Source organism: Ziziphus jujuba, chromosome 6, assembly GCF_031755915.1.
Source record: "Ziziphus jujuba cultivar Dongzao chromosome 6, ASM3175591v1".
NCBI classification, from domain to species: domain Eukaryota; kingdom Viridiplantae; phylum Streptophyta; class Magnoliopsida; order Rosales; family Rhamnaceae; genus Ziziphus; species Ziziphus jujuba.
In genome coordinates this window covers 19,012,857-19,032,500 of record NC_083384.1, presented here as the reverse complement: position 1 = coordinate 19,032,500, position 19,644 = coordinate 19,012,857, and positions in this window count along the sequence as shown.

Sequence of the window (19,644 nt, the reverse complement as noted above, 5' to 3'; positions counted from 1 at the left end):
AGAAAATAAATATTTGTTTCACTGTTTGCACATTTTTTTTAATTTAAATCCTTTACATGAACGTTGAATTATTTATTTTATCTAAATTAGATAAGATACCTTTTTTTAATCACTAAAATTAGATAAGAGATGTTATAAGTAATATTTGATTTACAAATGGCTTCAAATACAATGAAATAAAACCACCTTATTTTATTAAACTAAAATCCACCCTTGATAACCATTGAATCACATAAAAAATTAAGATTTAAAATTTCAAAATGTTAAAATATTGATTTATTGATATTAAAATCCTATATAGGAAGAGTGAACCCTATCGAGATTCAGTAATTAATAAATATAATTTTAAACATAGTTCATAATTTAATTTAAAGATAAAAAAAATATTTTAGTTTTGACATTAAAGATTTTAGGAGTCTGACTATATATATATATATAATATAATATAATTAAGCTCCAACAAAGATGTAACTTTAGGATATCATACAAACATATATTATGCAACATATTGCGTGATGTATATCTATATGATATTCTTATGTTAGTATTCTTATTGAAATTTAACAGATATACACACACACACATATATATTAACACTTTAGAAAAAGAAAACCATCCACTATATTTATTAATTTTTCTTTTTCTTTTATTGGATGACAAAACAATTATTTTTTATTTTGTTCAACAAGATATATAGATTCAATGCATCCTTTTGGTCAAAACAATCAAATAATTATGAAATTTAGATAAACAAAATTGTATCAATATTTAAAATGGAAAATAAATATTGCAATTTACTGTATTAGGTGTGTAATAGTAAATTAAAAGGGGGCATAATACATATTTTACTTGGATAATATTGTAAGCAAACAACAATTATTAAAAAAAAAAAAAAAAAAAAAAAACAAACGAAAGGGAGTGAAAATTGAGTGGGGCACGTGCCTCATATACAATTATGGAATGTGTCGTTGGTGCGCAAAATGTTAAATGTCTAAAAGTTTTTTAAGCATACTCCAGTACGAACGTGGGCCTGGAAAAGTGTAAATTAAGTTTGAATATTAATTATTAGCATGTTGACCAAAAATAATAATTACCAGTATGGTTCCGTGCGAGGTAGAAATAGGACATTTTCTGGCAGTACAAACAAATTAAAGGTCATGTCCTTCCGACTAAATTGATTGGAAAAGACAAAACGACGAAGAATATCACATCACATATGCTTACGAAAATTTATCCCCTAATTACCATGTTTTGTATCATTTTTTTTCCTTGACTTTTGACCAACTTATGCCTTATGATTTCTAGAGTACTTGACATTTTCCTGCAGTAGTTTTTCAAGAAGCTAAGATTGTATTTTCGCAGCATATGTATATCGTGACAAACAATAACCTTGGTGTTGGTCCAAAAAGTAAACAAAATTATATAAATGAATAGATTCTATGACCTCAAAATTAAATAATAGTGATAGTATGCGACTCGGAATTAGAGATATTCAAATGGATGGTCTCATTCACAGTATCATGAAATTGAGCTATTTAAGAAAAAGTATAGATTCCTAAAGCAAAAGAAAAACAGAAGAAGTAGAATTATAGAGCCATCACGTGAAGGCACTAGGCTTTGGATTGGAATTTCCCCATGACTTTTGCCTCTCATCTGTCTGTAGAAAATTATGGGGATGATCTATATGGGAAATTTACGAAGACACCGGTCCAACTAATATATTTCCCTACTTGTCCCTTAAACAACTTCAAGAAAATCAAAATCGGATCGGTGACAATTTTTACAGCGGAGGGGGGAGAGAGGGGTTTCCCTGTCCATCTCTTTGAGAAATTTGGCATTGGAAGAGGTAGAGAATTCGAAGCTTCAGGGCAGCCAGGAACAAGCAGCAAGAGACTTTGTTGAGATTCGCCATTGCTGTCTTCCTCAGAGGAGTATATATGATTATGTAGACTCCGTACTTGGAAGCCTCTTTCTCGATACTGAAAATGCATGCAATCGGATCTTCAAACTCAGCCAGAGCAGGACGATGATAATCTGGAGCCGAATGTCGTAGGGTTTTGAGCCATGAAAACTCCTGTGGTGGCTCTGTCGCTAAAGGTTGGGCTACCGACGATAATAATAATAATAATAAGCCCCTTCAGATTCTGTGCCGCCTAAATAAATCTTTTTTCTGGGTTATTATGAAAAAAATAAATAAAAATTTTACTATGTTTTCCTTTTTATGATAACAAAGGAAGAAGATTAAAAAAGAAAAAGGTGAATTTCATTTTTTCTTATTTGATTTTATGTAGCAGAGGAAGAGGCAAGGCAAGTGGGGGATGCGGTTTTGGACGGCGTAGATTTTGACATTGAGGGTGGGTCCAATCTATGCTACGACAATCATCCAATTTATTTGAAGGAATTATATAACTAGCAAGCAACAAAAACTTACTAACTATTTATCAACAACTTCTTAGTGTTTCTATTCTGATTATTATCTTGATGCAGCCATCAAGACTGGGCTTCCCGACTTTCTTGGGGTTCAGTTCTATAATCATCCTCCGTGCCAGTAAGTGCTGAGTCTGGTGTTGGTTTGCTTTTAAATTCTTGGAATAATGATTGCACTCCATCAAATGCAATGAAGCTTTGTTGGGGTTACTAGGTTATCAGCCAACGAAACTAATTAAAGCTGCCCCAAGTGGCAGGTGTTGGAGTTATAGTAAATATGTAGATCTAAAATATATATAATAAGTTTCATTAAAGTATTAAAATATTAACTTTCAAATGCAACCATTAATAAATTAAATTTGTAATCCTGCAAAATAGAAAACAATATAATAGTAGTGTCTATGACCACACTATTCTCAAACCACTCTCAAACTAATCTTTGAAAACCCTAATCTAAAAAAATACGGTGTGTATTTGTTTACTTGCCCTAGACCTTTTTATAGCCTGTGCAAGTCAGACTTACCCATTAATTTTAAAGCACAAAAAATAAACAATTGAATAATAATAAAAATATGGATAAGTCAAAATGGGCTTCGAAAAGAGAGTTGGTCCTCCAGTCCAATGGGCCAACCGGAGTATTACAGAGAATGTGTGACCAAAGACACTACTACAAAATAATAAACAAATCAGTCCCATTAATGACCTAAATAGGCCTTATAAGTGAGTAATTGATTATGCTAAGTCTACAAATACTTTTTTATCTAACATTTTCCCACTTAGACTATATAATCATCAACACATACATATCATCTAAAACTCACTTACTACAGAATCTCCCAAAACAAAATATCATTTCATCTAAATATATAGCATGCCGATAGGGAATAACAATATACTAGGCTAGATAGTAGAGATTGTCTTAGTAAATCTCCCAAAACATGATACCATTTCAACTGAGCATTTTGCATGCTATAAACTTAGTTTAGGTAATAAAAATTTACCTAATCACGTCCAAATACACAATACCATTTTATCCGAGCACATTGCGTATCGATAGGATACAACAATCATAGTAGGGACTCACCATGGTACCTGTAGATCAACATACACAAATAAATAGACTAAAAGTCTCAACAGGCCTGTAAACATGAGGAGTAATAATATGTGTAATAAATATCTCATAAATAAATGATACTCAACATGGATATTACTGCAGAATACATAATAAACTTCCATTGACCCACAATAGTCTCAATGGCCTAACAATCCCATACGAGATACATGTTCCTCAAACATGCCTACCGGTAAAGCCTTGGTTAGTGGATCTGCCACCATGCTATAAGTCGGCGTGTGAATAACAGTAATGAGGCCTTCTTCAACTTTCTCCTTTACCATAAAATACTTTATATCAATGTACCTCGTATCCCTTTTAAACTATTGGAGAAAGATACCGCTGCAATATTTTCACAATACATCATAATAGGCCTCTCAATAGAGTTAACTACTCCCAAATCACGAATAAAATTTTGAAGCCAAACTGCATGACGAGTAGCCTTATAACACGGTACATACTCTGCCTCCATAGTCGAGAATGCTGTACTGATTACTTGACACTGCACCGCCTGCCATGATAAATATATATCCACTGGTAGAGTTCTTAATATCTACACATCCTTTATAATCTGCATCACTATAACCAAAACATCAAGAGAGTTGGTGGGTCGATATGTTAACATATGATTTTTGATACCCTGAAAATACCTAAAGACCTTCTTAATTGCTTGGTAATGAATAGGACAAGGATTGCTCATAAATCTACCAAGCACACCCACAACAAAAGCTATGTCAGGTCTTTTACAAACTTGAGCATACATCAAACTACCCACTGCTGAAGAATAGCGAATATTTTTCATTGCCATCCTCTCTCTATCATTCTTAGGACATTGATCCTTAAAAAGCCTTTCGCCCTTCGTGGCCGGTACACTTCCAGGAGAACAATTGTGCATATCAAACCTTCTAAGGATCCTATCAATATAGGCTCTTTAAGACAATTGCAACATATAATTAGTCCTATCTTGAACAATCATGAGGTCTAAAATAAAAGAAGCCTCACCAAGATTTTTCATGTCAAAATAGTTGTACAACATCTGTTTTGTCTCAGCCAACCGGTCAGTGTCATTGGTAGTCAAAAGTATGTCATCAACATACAACACCAGAAATATAAAATTGCTTCCACTGGCCTTCATATATATGCACCCATCAACAATATTCTTTTAAAGCCATTTTTAGTGACAGCCTCATCAAACTTGAGATACCATTGCCTCAAAGTCTGCTTAAGACCATAAATAAACTTCTTAAGCTTACAAACCAAATTACCATTCCCCGTTTGCTAAAAGCCAACTAGTTGAACTACATACACATCCTTATACAAATCACCATTTGGAAAAGTAGTTCTGACATCCATCTGGTGTAACTCCAGGTCATAATGGGCCACAATCACCATAATGATTCTAAAAGAAGCCTTTGTAGATGCAGGAGAGAGCGTCTCTATGTAATCAATTCCTTCCTTCTGGCTAAACCCTTTGGCTACGAGTCTAGCCTTATATCTCTCCACTTGACCATTAGAGTCTTTTTTAGTCTTAAAGACCCATTTGCACCCAATAAGCTTGCTACCTCTGGTAACTCAACCAAATCTCAAACACCATTTGATGCCATGGATTTCATCTCATCTTCCATTGCATCTAACCAAAAGTTTAAGTATGAACTGCTTATGGCCTCTTCATAAGTGACTGGATCCAAATAATCACTTATGTCAAACTCATGCTCCAAGTAAACTTCATAGTCATCAGGAATAGCTGATCTCTTTGTCCTTTATGACCTCCTCAAAGGCACATCAGCATCTACAATAGTTGGAATATCTTGTTCTTCAACAACAGGTTCATCCTGATCAACTACTGGTTCATTAACAATTGGATTAACAATATCTCTATCAAGAACAATAACACTGGGAATGAATATACTTTCTTCTTTAAATTGAGGCTCCCTTGGACCATTACAGTCATCAAAACCAAAATCATCTTCAAAATAAACAGCCCTATCTGACTCCACAATCCTGATAGTGTGTGATGGACAAAAGAATCTTGAAATCCTGGATCCTATACATTAGCCAACAAAATAACCACTAATGGTTTTAGGATCCAACTTCTTAATTTGGGGATTATAAACTTGTACTTCAGCTTTGCAACCCCATACTCGAAAATGGTGCAAATGAGGCTTTCTTCCTAGCCACAATTCAAAAGGAGTCTTATGAATGGATTTCCTTGGAACTTGATTCGAAATATAAGCTTCCGTCCTCAAAGTTTCTCCCCATAAGTAATTTGACAAACTAGAATTTGCCGACATAGATCGTACCATATCTAACAAAGTGCGATTTCTCCTATTAGCTATACCATTCTACATAAGAGTACCAGGGATTGTATATTGAACATCAATGGAACATTTACGTAAATAAATTGTGTATGACCCTGGGTTTCGTCTAATCTCATCATATCTGTCATAAAATTCGCCATCTCTGTCAGCCCTCATAGCTTTTAGTTTCTTATTCTTTTGAAGCTCCTTCTTTATCTTAAACTCCTTAAAGGCAATCAAAGAATCTGACTTTTCATGGATAAGCTCAATGTGTCCATAACGAGAGAAATCATCAATGAAGGTAATAAAATACCTATAACCACCTAAAGCAGTTGGTGTAAAAGGTCTACATATATCAGTGTGAATTAACTCTAAAATATCTATATACCTGGCTATCTTATTCTTTCTAACCTTAGAAGTTAGCTTCCTTTTCACACATTCAATACAAGTCGACAAGTTAGAGAAATCAATATTAGGAAGTATTCCATCCTTCACTAACCTTTCCATTCTGTGCCTAGAAAGATGTCCCCAACGTTTATGCCATAACATTGAGGAATTATCCATAACTCTAGGGTGTTTAGAAGCAACAATAGAGGTAACAACAGAATAAACAGAATAATTGAGACCATTATTAAATAAAGCAAGTCTACATAGATTGCCACATAAAGTTCCAAAACCAACAACTTTACCATCCTTATACATTTCAATTTTGTTATTACCAAACAAAAAACTATAACTTTGACTACCCAAAAGAGAAATAGATAACAAATTCCTTCTTATTGAAGGTACATAGGAAACCTCTTGTAACTCTAAAACATATACAGTGGTAAGCTTCAGCTTGATTGTTCCTATGACATCAACCTTCACTTTTGAGCTATCTTCCATATAAATATGCTGCTCAAGATTGGTTGGCCCCTTTTGACTTATCATCCCCTTTCTTTTCTGGCTTTCCTCTTAATTTTTGATAGCCTATCTTCTTGTGTCCAACCTTATTGCAGTAGACACACCTTCCATTGAAGTATTCTTTCCTTTCTCCTATGTAATAAGCTCCATCCTTAGACCCTTTAGGCTTCATATTAGAAAACTTCTTCCTATTAGGCTTAAATCCTTGTCCCTTCTTCTAGAAAAACTCGTTGGACTTGTCTACCTGATGTGATATCTAGGCAATGGATCTCAACCTATTTAGCTTAATATCATCGTCCTCCTTAACAATAATAGTAGTAAATTCCTCGAAGCTAAAACCTTCCTTCTTGGTATTCAAACTAGACCTTATATTATCAAACTGAGATGGAAGACTCTTCATTATAGAATAGGTTAAGAACTCCTCTCCAATGTCCATCTTAAGGCCTTTGAGCTTATTATAATAGGAAGAAAGTAACATAATATGGTAACATAATATGGTCCCTAACTCCTTTAACTCCATCATACTTAATATTATTCAAAAGGTCCAAATAATGATACTTCTCATTCATATTAAACTTGATAAACTTCTTTCCTATCTCCTCAAGAAGTTCTTTTGCAGTATCCACCTTCGGAATACTTGTATATATTGCTTCATCCATAGTGCCTATGGACACACTACTCTCAAACCACTCTCAAACTGATCTCTGAAAACCTTAATCTCAAAAAATACGACATGTATTTGTTTACTTGTCCTAGACCTTTTTATAGTTTGTGCAAGTTAGACTTATTCATTAATTTTAACGCACACAAAATAAATAATTTAATACTAATAAAAATAGGGGTAAGTCAAAATGGGCTTCTAAAAGGGAGTTGGTCCTCCAGTCCAATGGGACAACCCGAGTATTATAGAGAGTGTGTGACCAAGGATCCTACTACAAAATAATAAAAAAGTCAGTCTCATTAATGACATAAATAGGCCTTGTAAGTGAGTAATTGATTATGCTAAGTCCACAAATGTCCAAGCCGCAAGTACATCCATCTAGCGTACATCGCTCTGGTGTGTTGATCAATGATGTTCTTCCGATTATAACAACAACACCAAAATATGGAGATGTAATGTTATGGTCTAGGTATTATGGTCATTTGAGCAAATACAGTTCCATTATTCACCCATATGTTTATTTGGAAAATCTGGTATTACTGTCAATGCAAAATGTATGAACAACAATCCACTTTTACCTTGTCCTACCAACTTTATATATGTATGAATGATCAGTGATTGGTACCCTGAAATAATTATATGTATATAGTAATAAATAATTGGCGAACTACTAAGTATCACCCTGGTTTAAATAAAATCTGGTGGGAAATGTTTATTTTTCTATTTTTTATGGAATAACTGTGACGAAATTCAAATATTATATTTCATAGTTTACTCCTTTTTAAAAAAAAAAAATAAATTCTTCCACTGTTATTAATTATTTCAATTGAATTATTTATTTCATTTAAATTAGATTAGAGACTATAAATGGTATTTGATTAATTACAAATAACTTAGGATTAGTTAAAAAAAAAAATGCATATATGCATAATGAACTTGTATCCTCTCCTAATTTAACTTTTATCTAATTTTAAAAAATATAATTATTTTCGATAAATTTGTGTATTATACTGTTTAAGTTGCAGTTGTAATTTGGGTGTGTCATTTAGGAGGAAAGTCTTGTCTTCTTAGGGGTTAAAAAAAAAAAATACACTTGTTTGAAGGCTAATACATCTGTGTGAAAGCTGATTTGGATTTTTGTTAACAGTACTATTAAGACCCAACAAGGATGCTTTTCCGAAACCCTAGATAAGCCTTGATCCCAAGGAAACCCTACCGAACCGTCCTACGGAAAATACTGCCCCATCTCCCCTAAGGATTGAGCATGTCTCAAAAATTACCTGCACAAAAACATACTCCTATATACCATCATCTTATTCTTTCCACCTTACTATAATAGATTCCACAAATTTTCAGGACTTATATATAAAAAATAGTACAAGTATATAGGCAGAGAAATTATTTAATAAAACATAATTACCTTTATATTTCGTGTTCGCCCACATCACACACGTAGTACAATTTTCATCTCTATACAGCTTTATGAATATATCAAATGCATAAATAGAAAGAAAGGTAACAAAACAACAACCATAATAACAATAATAATAATAATTACTATATTAATGATAATAGTAGTATTAGTACAACTTGCCTGAGAGCTACTATATAACCATACTTGCCCAAGGGTTGCCGTACCTGCCCGAAAGCTATCACTTGTCCAAGAGCTATTATATAACCATACCTACCTGAGGGTTACCATTCCTGCCCGAAGGCTACAACTTAGCCAAGGGCTATCATACTTGTCCAATGGCTATCGTTCTTGCCCATAGACTGTGATACATGCTCGAATGCTACCGTATAATAATAATAATAATAATAAAAATAATAAATGATAATAATAATAATAATAATAATAATAATAACAATAACTACAATATTAATAATAAAAAAAAATCACAATAATTAATAACAACAACTACAGTAATAATTCATAACAATTTTAATGGTGAATACCAATAATAAAAATAGTAACAACAACAATAATAATGATAATGATAAATAATGGATATAACAATAAAAATAATCATAATAAATAATAATAACAAATACAATAACAATAATAATAACAATAACAATGACGATAATTATAATAATAATAATAATAATAAATAAATAAATAAATAATAATAACAATAGTAATAACAATAACAATAATAATAATAATAATAATAATAATAATAAAAGCAAATAAGGGTAATATTAGAAAATCAAATCATGAATAAATAAGGTAATACACACACTTGTATCAGAGGTACATATGATACTGTATATCATGCTATACGATCCATGATATAAGCCGTCGTCGGTACCCTCCTACCAATACAGTCCGGGTTGATTGCCTATAATAGCTATTCGACCCTCTATACTCGTAGGCAATATAGTTACGAGACTAAACTATTAATGGACCAAATCGAATTGTTACCCCCATAGGGTGTAATACATACAAACATAACATAGTATATCTCTATATACATACACGTATATATGAAAAAGATACTTGATGCACCATACAATATACCAGTAGTGCCAAACAGTACTCGACGTCCCACGTACTACCTGATGGAGAAGCTAAAGAGAGAACCTACAAACGGTTGCCTTGGTGTCCCAAAGGCACCAATGCTAACAACAGTCATCCTGGCCATGGAGGGGGGCGACTGATGCTCACTGTATAATACTTGCCAACCTTCAGGTCCATGATTCCCATAGAAGACCCTATATACTTGCATGTTAACAACAGATACTGTACAGAACACCAATACTATGTAGTGCATCTAAAAACCATAACAACCTGACACACCACACTATATACCAGTGGTGTTAGGCGGTACTCAGCTTCCCAAATACCATTCTGATAGGAAGGTTAAAGAGAGAACCTGCAAATGGTCACCTTAGCATCCCAACGGCGATGATGCTAACAACAGTCATCCTAACCATGGAGGGGGGCGACTGATGCTCACTATGCATTATACCCTACCAACCATAAGGTCCATGGCATCCCATAGGATGACCATACATACTTGCGCACTAACAACAATATAGTAGAAAACACTAGTACTGTATGATGCATCTAAAAACTATAAAATTTTATAATATTATAAATAATAAAATTTGATAAAATACAATTGAGTTTGTACATTTTTAGTAAATCCATAAAATTCCATATTTCCTTTTAAACTATTGCATTACTTCAATGATTTTATAAAATTAACTACAATAATTTCAATTTCACAATTTTTCCAAATACACAAGTATATTTTTATACACTAAAAATTATTATCTTTCTTAAATAATTAAAATTTAATTATGCAAAAATTATATTAAATCACATAAAATTCATATATAATTTAATTTCACATAAATACATTTTATCATACAAAATTAATATAACATTGAATTCAACAACAAATAAACACAATTGATTTCTCCAAACCATATAATAAATATATTTAAATCATGTAAAATGGCATAATAAAATTAAATAACAATTTTTTTTAATTTTTAAGACATACATAATACTTTCCAAAATGTTGAATAACTTAAAATATACATTCACACACACATACACATATGTACCACCTTTTAGCAAGTATGTACACATTTATATACATATACACATGTATATATATATACACATACACATATTCACATATATATATTCATACATTTAAATATATACATACAAACCTTTAACAAGCATATTTTATCACATACAAATATCTACACATATATTCATGCACATACATAGGTACTCATCATGTGTGTATATATACAATTCTCTCGACACATATATATATTAGGGGCGGGCACGGTTTGGGTTGGCTTTGTTCCAACCAAAATTTCCAACTGAACCGATCAATTGGTTACGTCCAAATTTTAACCCCAACCGACCCGACAGAAAGTGGAAAACCGACCTCCAACTGAATAAAATGGGTCGGTTTGGGCCAACAATTTTGTACTTGTTTTCGAGTTCATCGGTCTGGGCTTGTCTTTCGGCCTACAACTTTGGGCTTGTTTTCGGATTGAAAATTGAGAAATGGAGTGCCACTGCCCCTGCCAAAATTGATACAAATATCAATTGAGAATGACAAATTACAATTCCAAAGTGCCACTACCACTACCATTCCAATAGGCACAAATTTATAAATACTAATGTCATTCTCCTATTGCCATTGCTAGTGCCTCCAAAAGTCCAAATCCAAATCCCCCTCTATTACTCAAAGTTCAAACTTCAACCACTATGCTACAATCACAAAGGTAACCAAAATAAATTAAACTAATAATGTGAAGATTAGAAAGAAATAAAAAATAAAACAAAAAGAGTTACCTTCATCATTGTCAAAAGCATTCAAGGCTATCCACTCCACAAGCATAATCAATCCTTTTTGTTGCTACTATTTGGAGTTGTTGCTGTTGCTATTTGATTTTGGCATAGGTCTTGGAGTAACACCAAAAATAATATGATTTGCATATAATCAAAAAAATATTCTCAGTTACATATTACATTACCTGCATCTAAACTTTTATAATACTCCATCTCTTCTAAAAAGAATCTGTCCAAACTTGGAGAAGCATTAAGCCAATTTTGACAACATATCAAAGCCTCCACCATTTTAATAGTCATATTGGAGACTTGAATGGCATAGATATCATTTGCAATCTTCTATATTACATGGTATTTCTCTCCATTGACCCTCCACCAATTTAAGATATTAAAATCCTTATTTAAACCAGATTCACAAGGGTCAAGCCACACAAAAACTTGAAATTCTTTTATGCGACATCCAATCATCATCAATACAATGGGCAGTCAATGACATATAATAAACATTTTTAATAGAAGTCCATGTATTAGTTATGAGACTAACTATTTGCTGCTTTGCAACAAACATTGATCTTAAAGCCCACTTCTCATCCAAGTTCAATTGATAAATGTCCCTTACAATGGTTCTTCTAGAAGGAGGATTAAACTTAGAACATACTACACTCCAAAAGTGTCTAAACCCACGGCCTTCTACAAACTGAAATGCAACTCATCCAATATTATTATTTTGGCACATGTCATCCTACATGCCTCTTTGTTGAAAACTATAGCTACCAAATTACTACCACTATCATCGGACTTCCTATCAAAAGTTAAAATCTTTTGCATCTTTTCATCTACTTTATAAGGGTATTTCTGTCATTACTTTAAATGGTTCCTTAGGATACTAGTTCCACTATTCTTAGAACCACATGCATAATCTTTGTGGCAGTAAATGCATTCACATCTAGGGTCATCAAGATCACTATCTTCTACTTTGACAAAGTGGTCCCACACATCACGTGCTGGCCTAGAAGGTTTTTTTTTTTTTTCCCTAATGAAGGTCGTGGAGGTAATGTCGATTTGGCATTAGACAGTGTAGGTTTTGGTAGTGGTGTTGATGATGGACTTTGGCCTATTGGGGTTTGAGAAGAAGGTGCATTAATTGATGATGGAGAATATGGGTCCATATCTGGCATATCTAGGACACTGCTTACATAAGGGGAAACAAACAAAAACCAGACATAAATTACACAACCGTTCAAGGCCACAAAGACTAAAGTTTAAAATTGTAATTTCAAAAATTCAGAGTCACAAAGACTCTGAAATGTAAGCTAACTTGTTTAAAATTGCAATTTCAGAAATTCAGAGTCACAAAGACTCTGAAATGTAAGTTAACCGATTTAAAATTGTAATTTTAGAAATTCAGAGTCACAAAAACTCTAAAATGTAAGCTAACCTGTTTAAAAAAATAGCAATTTCAAATTTAGAGTCATAAAGACTCTAAAATGCAAGCAATCTCATGATTTGAATCCAAAATTTCATAAAAATAGAGTTTCAAGGACAATTCACCTAGACGATTCAACATTTTAAAACCATATGAACTTTCACAATATTTTTTAGATTTACTAAGTTCTATAGTTTTTGGTTTCCTTCCTAGCAGCTTAAATTTATTTCACAATTGAATGAATAGAAATATTATTATAAGACAAACTTTTATCTTAGGTGAAGGACGGGTAAGGATTCTATTTTTATGGTTGTTGATAGGTTTTCTAAGATGGCACAATTCATAGCATGTAATAAACTGATGATGCATCTCATGTAGCTAATTTGTTCTTTAGGGAGTGGTGAGATTTCATGGCATGCCAAGGATAATTGTTTTTATAGGGATACTAGGTTCTTAAGTTATTTTTGGAAAACATTGTAGGCTAAGTTAGGTACTAAACTTTTATTTTCCACTACCTATCATCCACAAACTGATGGTCAAGTTGAAGTAGTGAATAGAACTTTGTCTGGATTGGTAAGACCATTAATTAGTAGAAACTTGAGAACTTAAGAAGAATGTTTACCGTATGTTGAGTATGCTTATAATAGAACCATACATTCTGCTATAAATATTAGCCATTTAAAATTATTTATGGTTTTAATCCTTTAACTCCATTAGATTTAACACCTTTGCCTTTAAGTGAACGTGCTAATCTAGATGGTAAACAGAAAGCTGAGTTTGTTAAGCAATTCATGAGAAGACTAGAGCAAACATTGAAAGGAGGATTGAACAATATGCTAAAGCTCTTAATCAAGGCCGGATTGAGATGGTGTTCGAACCAGGAAATTGGGTTTGGTTGCACTTGAGAAAGGAGAGGTTTCCTGAACAATGCGAGTCAAAGCTTATGCCTTGAGGAGATGGACCTTTCAAGTTTTAGAGAGGATCAATGAACATGCCTACAAGCTTGATTTACTAGGTGAGTATAATGTGAGTGCTACCTTTGATGACTTCGATTTGAAGAGAAATCACTTTCAAGAGGAGGGGAATGATGAGAACCCTCCTGTATCTGTACCATCAACTACACGCTAGGGTGCTGATCCTGTGCAACTGAAGACTGAGCCAATTACTAGAGCTCAAGCTAAGAGGTTTAAGGACAATCTTGTTAGTTTCATACAAGGAGTTATTAAATCTCAAGAAGGCATAATTATACTAGAAGATTCTCAGCCTGTGTTGAGCATCCAAGCTGTGAAGGCAGAAATGGACTTGAGAAGCCGTTTTAGTGCATTTGAGGACTCCAGGGAGCATGGGGCGAGTTTGTTAGCTTATGAATGTGTTTCAACTCACCAAGAGGCCATGAAATCATGCCAAGGAAAAACTAAGGATGTCCCAAGCATGTCATTAGCGTACATGCTTCCACATTGGCCGAATCTTGCATGTTTGGTGTTAGGAATGAGTTTTCTTATAATCCAAGCAAGCTTTGATCATTCCAATCAATGGCAACATGTGGGGACCAATTCTAATCCTACTAGACATCCTACATGGCATGTTAGATCAGATTTGAAGTCAAAATTAGTTGGTGATTGGACAGGGACAGCTTATTTGGAAAGCTAGTCAACTACTTTGTAAATCTAAAATTTAACTTTTGTTTTAGGAAATAGACTTTTTTTTTTAGTTTTTATTTAATCATTTGCTGGACAAATTTATTTAGGAAGGTTGAATTTTAATATTTTTGGTTGTAAATTAATTAATTCCTCTTCCAAAAATTAATGAAATAATTAATACAAATTAGATTAGGAAAGACTTGTGATTTTCAGCCACATCATTGTTTTACCTATTGTTTTTAGGGTTTTTGATTCTTGTAACTCTAACCTATTTAAGGCTTTATTTTTCAATAATATTGAGATAACGGTTCATACAGAAAATTACTTGTGAGAAAGAATTCTCTTTGTTCTTTTAAAACACATAGAACTCTATTAGAGAACTAGTGTTCTAGTTTTTACTTATCAACAGGACATTCCATAACCTATTGTGCCATCTTCGATATACCAAGGTTTCTAGTCATAAATTGATTATGGATCAAGGTAACTATTAGAATCTAAACTTAATTTCGATCCGGGTTAATTTAATACAGGTTTAAGAGCAAGTCGACCTAGGTTCGTATCAGGTGGTGTGGGCGGACATGAATATTTAAGGGTATCTTTTGTTTATTAAATCATACTTTGTTATTATAGTGCTGCCTTTTGTGGATTTTCTGGTAGTAAGGTGGGAGGACCAATGTGATATTGTATAGGAGTGTTTTATGCAGGAAATTTTTGGGGCATATTCGACCTTTAGGGGAGATGCTACCGGATTTTCCGTAGGACGGTCCGGTAGGGTTTCCCCTGGGATCAGGGCTTATCTAGGATTCCGATAAGAGATCTTAGATGGATCCTGATAGAGTGGTATTAGATATCTAGGTTTCATTACCCCTGAGAGTTTTTGGGCATTTGGTGTGGTGGTATACCTCGGATGATTACCCATCACCATACAGTTATAGTCTGTTCGGGGTTAATGTGACTAAATAGTCTTAGTAGTGAGTGCAAGTCATCCTTGACTCCGCTCCTAGTTGGGTATGTTAAATTTCGAGGATGAAATTTTTATAAGTGGGGTAGATTGTAACACCCCGGCCTGAGAAAATGCCCCGAGTTTGAAATTTTGACCAAGTTTGATTGTAGTTAATCGGGTTTGACTAAGTGGGTTCCATGGTTGACTTTTACTATGAAAGGAATTTTGATCAAAGTACTCAATGACACAAGTTCATAAACTAGTAGTATGCCAAAATCGAAAATAAGAATAGAAATTTATGGTTAAACATGATGTGATCAAAACTGATTGGGGAGCCCAGAGTTGACCTTTTATCTATATGGATTTTGATGTTGACTCATGTATTATGTGATAGTGCTCGTCGATACAAGCCCGTAGACTGGTGGCACGCTTAATTTGGACCTACGGTTAAAAGGTTGTAAGTCTATAAAATCGTGCGTAATTTTTCTGGTTTAACTTTATTGGGTAGTGGAATATCTAGAGGAGCCTTAATGAGTGCCACATGTCACCAATTAGTTAGTGTCATGTGTCACCAAACGATAGCACCAGGTGTTACGAACTAATGGTACCACGTGTCATCATAAAAATAATAAAAAAATAAAAAATATTTTTCTTTCTTTTTCTTTTCCTTTTCTTTTTTCCCTTTCCCCCTCTTCTTCTCTCTCTTCTCCCCCAAGCAAAGAAATAATTTCTCTCTCCTCCCTCTCTCTCTCTCTTCCTCTGTCTCCCTTTCTCTTCTTTCTCTCTCTCCTTCTCTCACCGTTGACTGGCCACTGGAAGGTGACATGCACAGGTATGCATGAGAGCCCACAGTCGAGCGACGTGGGCGACCGAGTTTATTGTCGTTTGGCCGATGGACATGCCGGAATCGACCGTCCAAAGCCGCCAAACGGCGACCTCCCATTCACTGGTTTTTTGGTGGTTTTCAACCATGAGTTCGACCCTCGCCCCTAGTTTTCAGCTCCCTAAAAAATGACCTCTATTCATCAAAATTCCAAACGGTTTGTGAGATATATTGGAGGGAAGTTTGGCCAAAACTTCCCAACCATTTTTTCGGCCAACGCCAGCGGTGTTGAGCCCAATGAAGGTGAGTAACGTGTTCCTCATCTCTTTAGCTTTCCATTGGTACCTTGTTTGTGAATTGTGGTGGTGTATTTGAAAAGTTGTCATTTTTTAGTGAATTATTGTATTTAGTGTGAAAATGGTGTGAAATTGAATATATAAATGTGTTTCGATGTACATGTGTGTGTACGTTTGCGAATAGATATATTTTTTGTATAGATATGTGTATAGGTGTACACATTGGGAGTGTATGAATATATACATGTAAATATATTTGTTTAAATATATATTTGCTTGAAGCTTTTGTATATACATATCAAAATATATATATATATATATATATATATATATATATATATATATATGTGGACATTTATACTTGTTAAAATATGCTTGTTCAAGGTTTGTATGTATATATTTAAATGTATGAATATACATATGTGAATGTATGTATGGATATCTTTGTGTATATGTGTATCATACGGCATATTATATATATATATATATATAATATTATTGTTTTTTTTTTAGTTTTATAATTATTTTTTATTAAATTTGTAATATACGGTATATTATATATATATATATATATAATATTATTGTTCTTTTAAAAGTTTTATAATTATTTTTTTATTTAAAAAAAAAAGAGAAAAGAGCTTTTATCCTACTAGGTTTGGTTATAACTATATTTCAATTTTATTAGGAAATTGACAAATAAAAAGGGATATTTGCTCTATTTTTGGTTTTATAAAAAGAAAAGAAAAGATACGTTTATTTTACTTTCATGTTGTTTTAAACTTTGTGCCTCTAGGGTGTCAGGTAAATCTTCTTCTTCTTTTTCTTCTTTTTCTTCTAGCCCTAAAAATTATTAGGGTTAATATTAAGAGCTTCCGATCTTAATTTAGGGTTTTGGTATCCGTTTAAGATTATTTGAGATGTTTTGGGGTTATAGAAGGATTGATTAAGGTTGAATTAAGGAATTTTTGTTGAAACTCTAATTTGGAATTTATATGGGGATTTGTACAGGGTTGCTGTTTGAATTTATTTAAAATAGTTAAAAGTTTCTTTTGGCACTAAACCTTTTAGGGATGAAAATATACATTATTATGAAGCAGTAGAAATTTATTTGGGTCAATTTGAATCTGTTTTCAATTTATTACGAAATATTCAATTTATACTTTCTATATAGTTTTTCTGTGCGACTACAGTATGGTTCATGTAAAATTCTCAAAATGGATCCAAAAGAAATTGTTTTGATCCGAAATTTTTTATTCATTATCCTCTATATGTATAATATTACTGTAAAAAAAAATTTATCTTCAAACTCTTTATATTTTGGCCATGGTGAATTTTTAAGTTACCTGTACTCAGCTGTCTGAATTTATTTTCTGGTCTGTTTGGCAAAGTATAAAAATTCAATTTAAATATTTTCGTCCCTTTATTTGACCTAATAATTTTTATATAGCATTCTTACTATATGTAGTAAAACATTTAAAAATTTTCTTCTTTTGGACCTGTGTTTTATTTTTTAATGAATTTTTATTAAGACCAGACTCTCTGTGAATACTGATTTTCAGTTTCTATCAATTAGTTACTAAATTTAATTTGACCATGTTTTCGACCTTTGTTTGGCTTTTAAAATTTTATGAGAGTACATAAGTATGTCTAGTTTTAATCTGTAAAATTTCAAATAAATACAAAATTTTATGAAAGAGAAATAAATTGAACATTAAATGAGGGTTTCTAAAAATCTAGTAGTTTCAGTATTTCTTTGTTAACTTTTCAATGAGTTTTGAATAGTTTTTCATTATTATTTTGTGAAATTGTTTTAATCACAGTTACTCATGCTCGTGTAAGATACCCTCATAATTTTTTAGACTTAAATGATATTGTTTGAATAAGGAATTAATTTCTTGTTTAGAGACTGTTTATGGATTAATAGGCTTTTATTCAGCTTTCAGAGATCTGATCTTGTTCTAGGCTTATGATTTTAAGATTAAGGATTCGGCTATGATGATCTTATGGTATCAACTCTTATTCATTTAGTTTGGATTTAAGAGCTTGATTTTAGGATTTATGCGTAAGATAATTATGGTATATGATGGTTCTGCTTCACACTTATGAGAGATTATTGGTTTTATCCATAGGTTGTTTAACTTTTGTGGATTTTTACTGATCAAGATAAGTAACTAGACTTTTTAAAAACTTAAACCATAGCAAATATGTACTTATTTATTGATTTGTTTATGTTTTATCCATACGTTGTTTAACTTTTGTAGATTTTTACTGATCAAGGTAAGTTACTAGACTTTTTAAAAACTTAAACCATAGCAAATATGTACTTATATATTTATTTATTTATGTTTTTCTATTAATTTATGTTTTATGAAATATATATGTATTGTACAAAGAAATTGTTGGATAATTGATATATGTATTTTTGCTCTGGTTGTTGGTATTTAGTAGGCATTCATGGATATGTAATAATATGTTTTCGGGTGTTGAGTGAATCATGTAAGGGTATTTCCTAGTGATTTATGGCTCTTTACCTTCGGGTTTAGCCGTATTGTTTCATGTGGGAGAACCTATTGATGATCACAGTAGGGGTATGGCTCATACCTTCAGGTGTGAGTGTTTGTTTTTAAAATTTATGTTTCCCCACTTGTTACATGCCTCACACATGAGTTGATTCGGATTTCAGATTACCGACGGGTAATATTATGTTTTGGAAAGTCCTATTAAGTACTTAACAATTAGAGTTTATATGAAAATTATGTGTATGTTGTTAAAGATTGTTTTTGGACATTTATT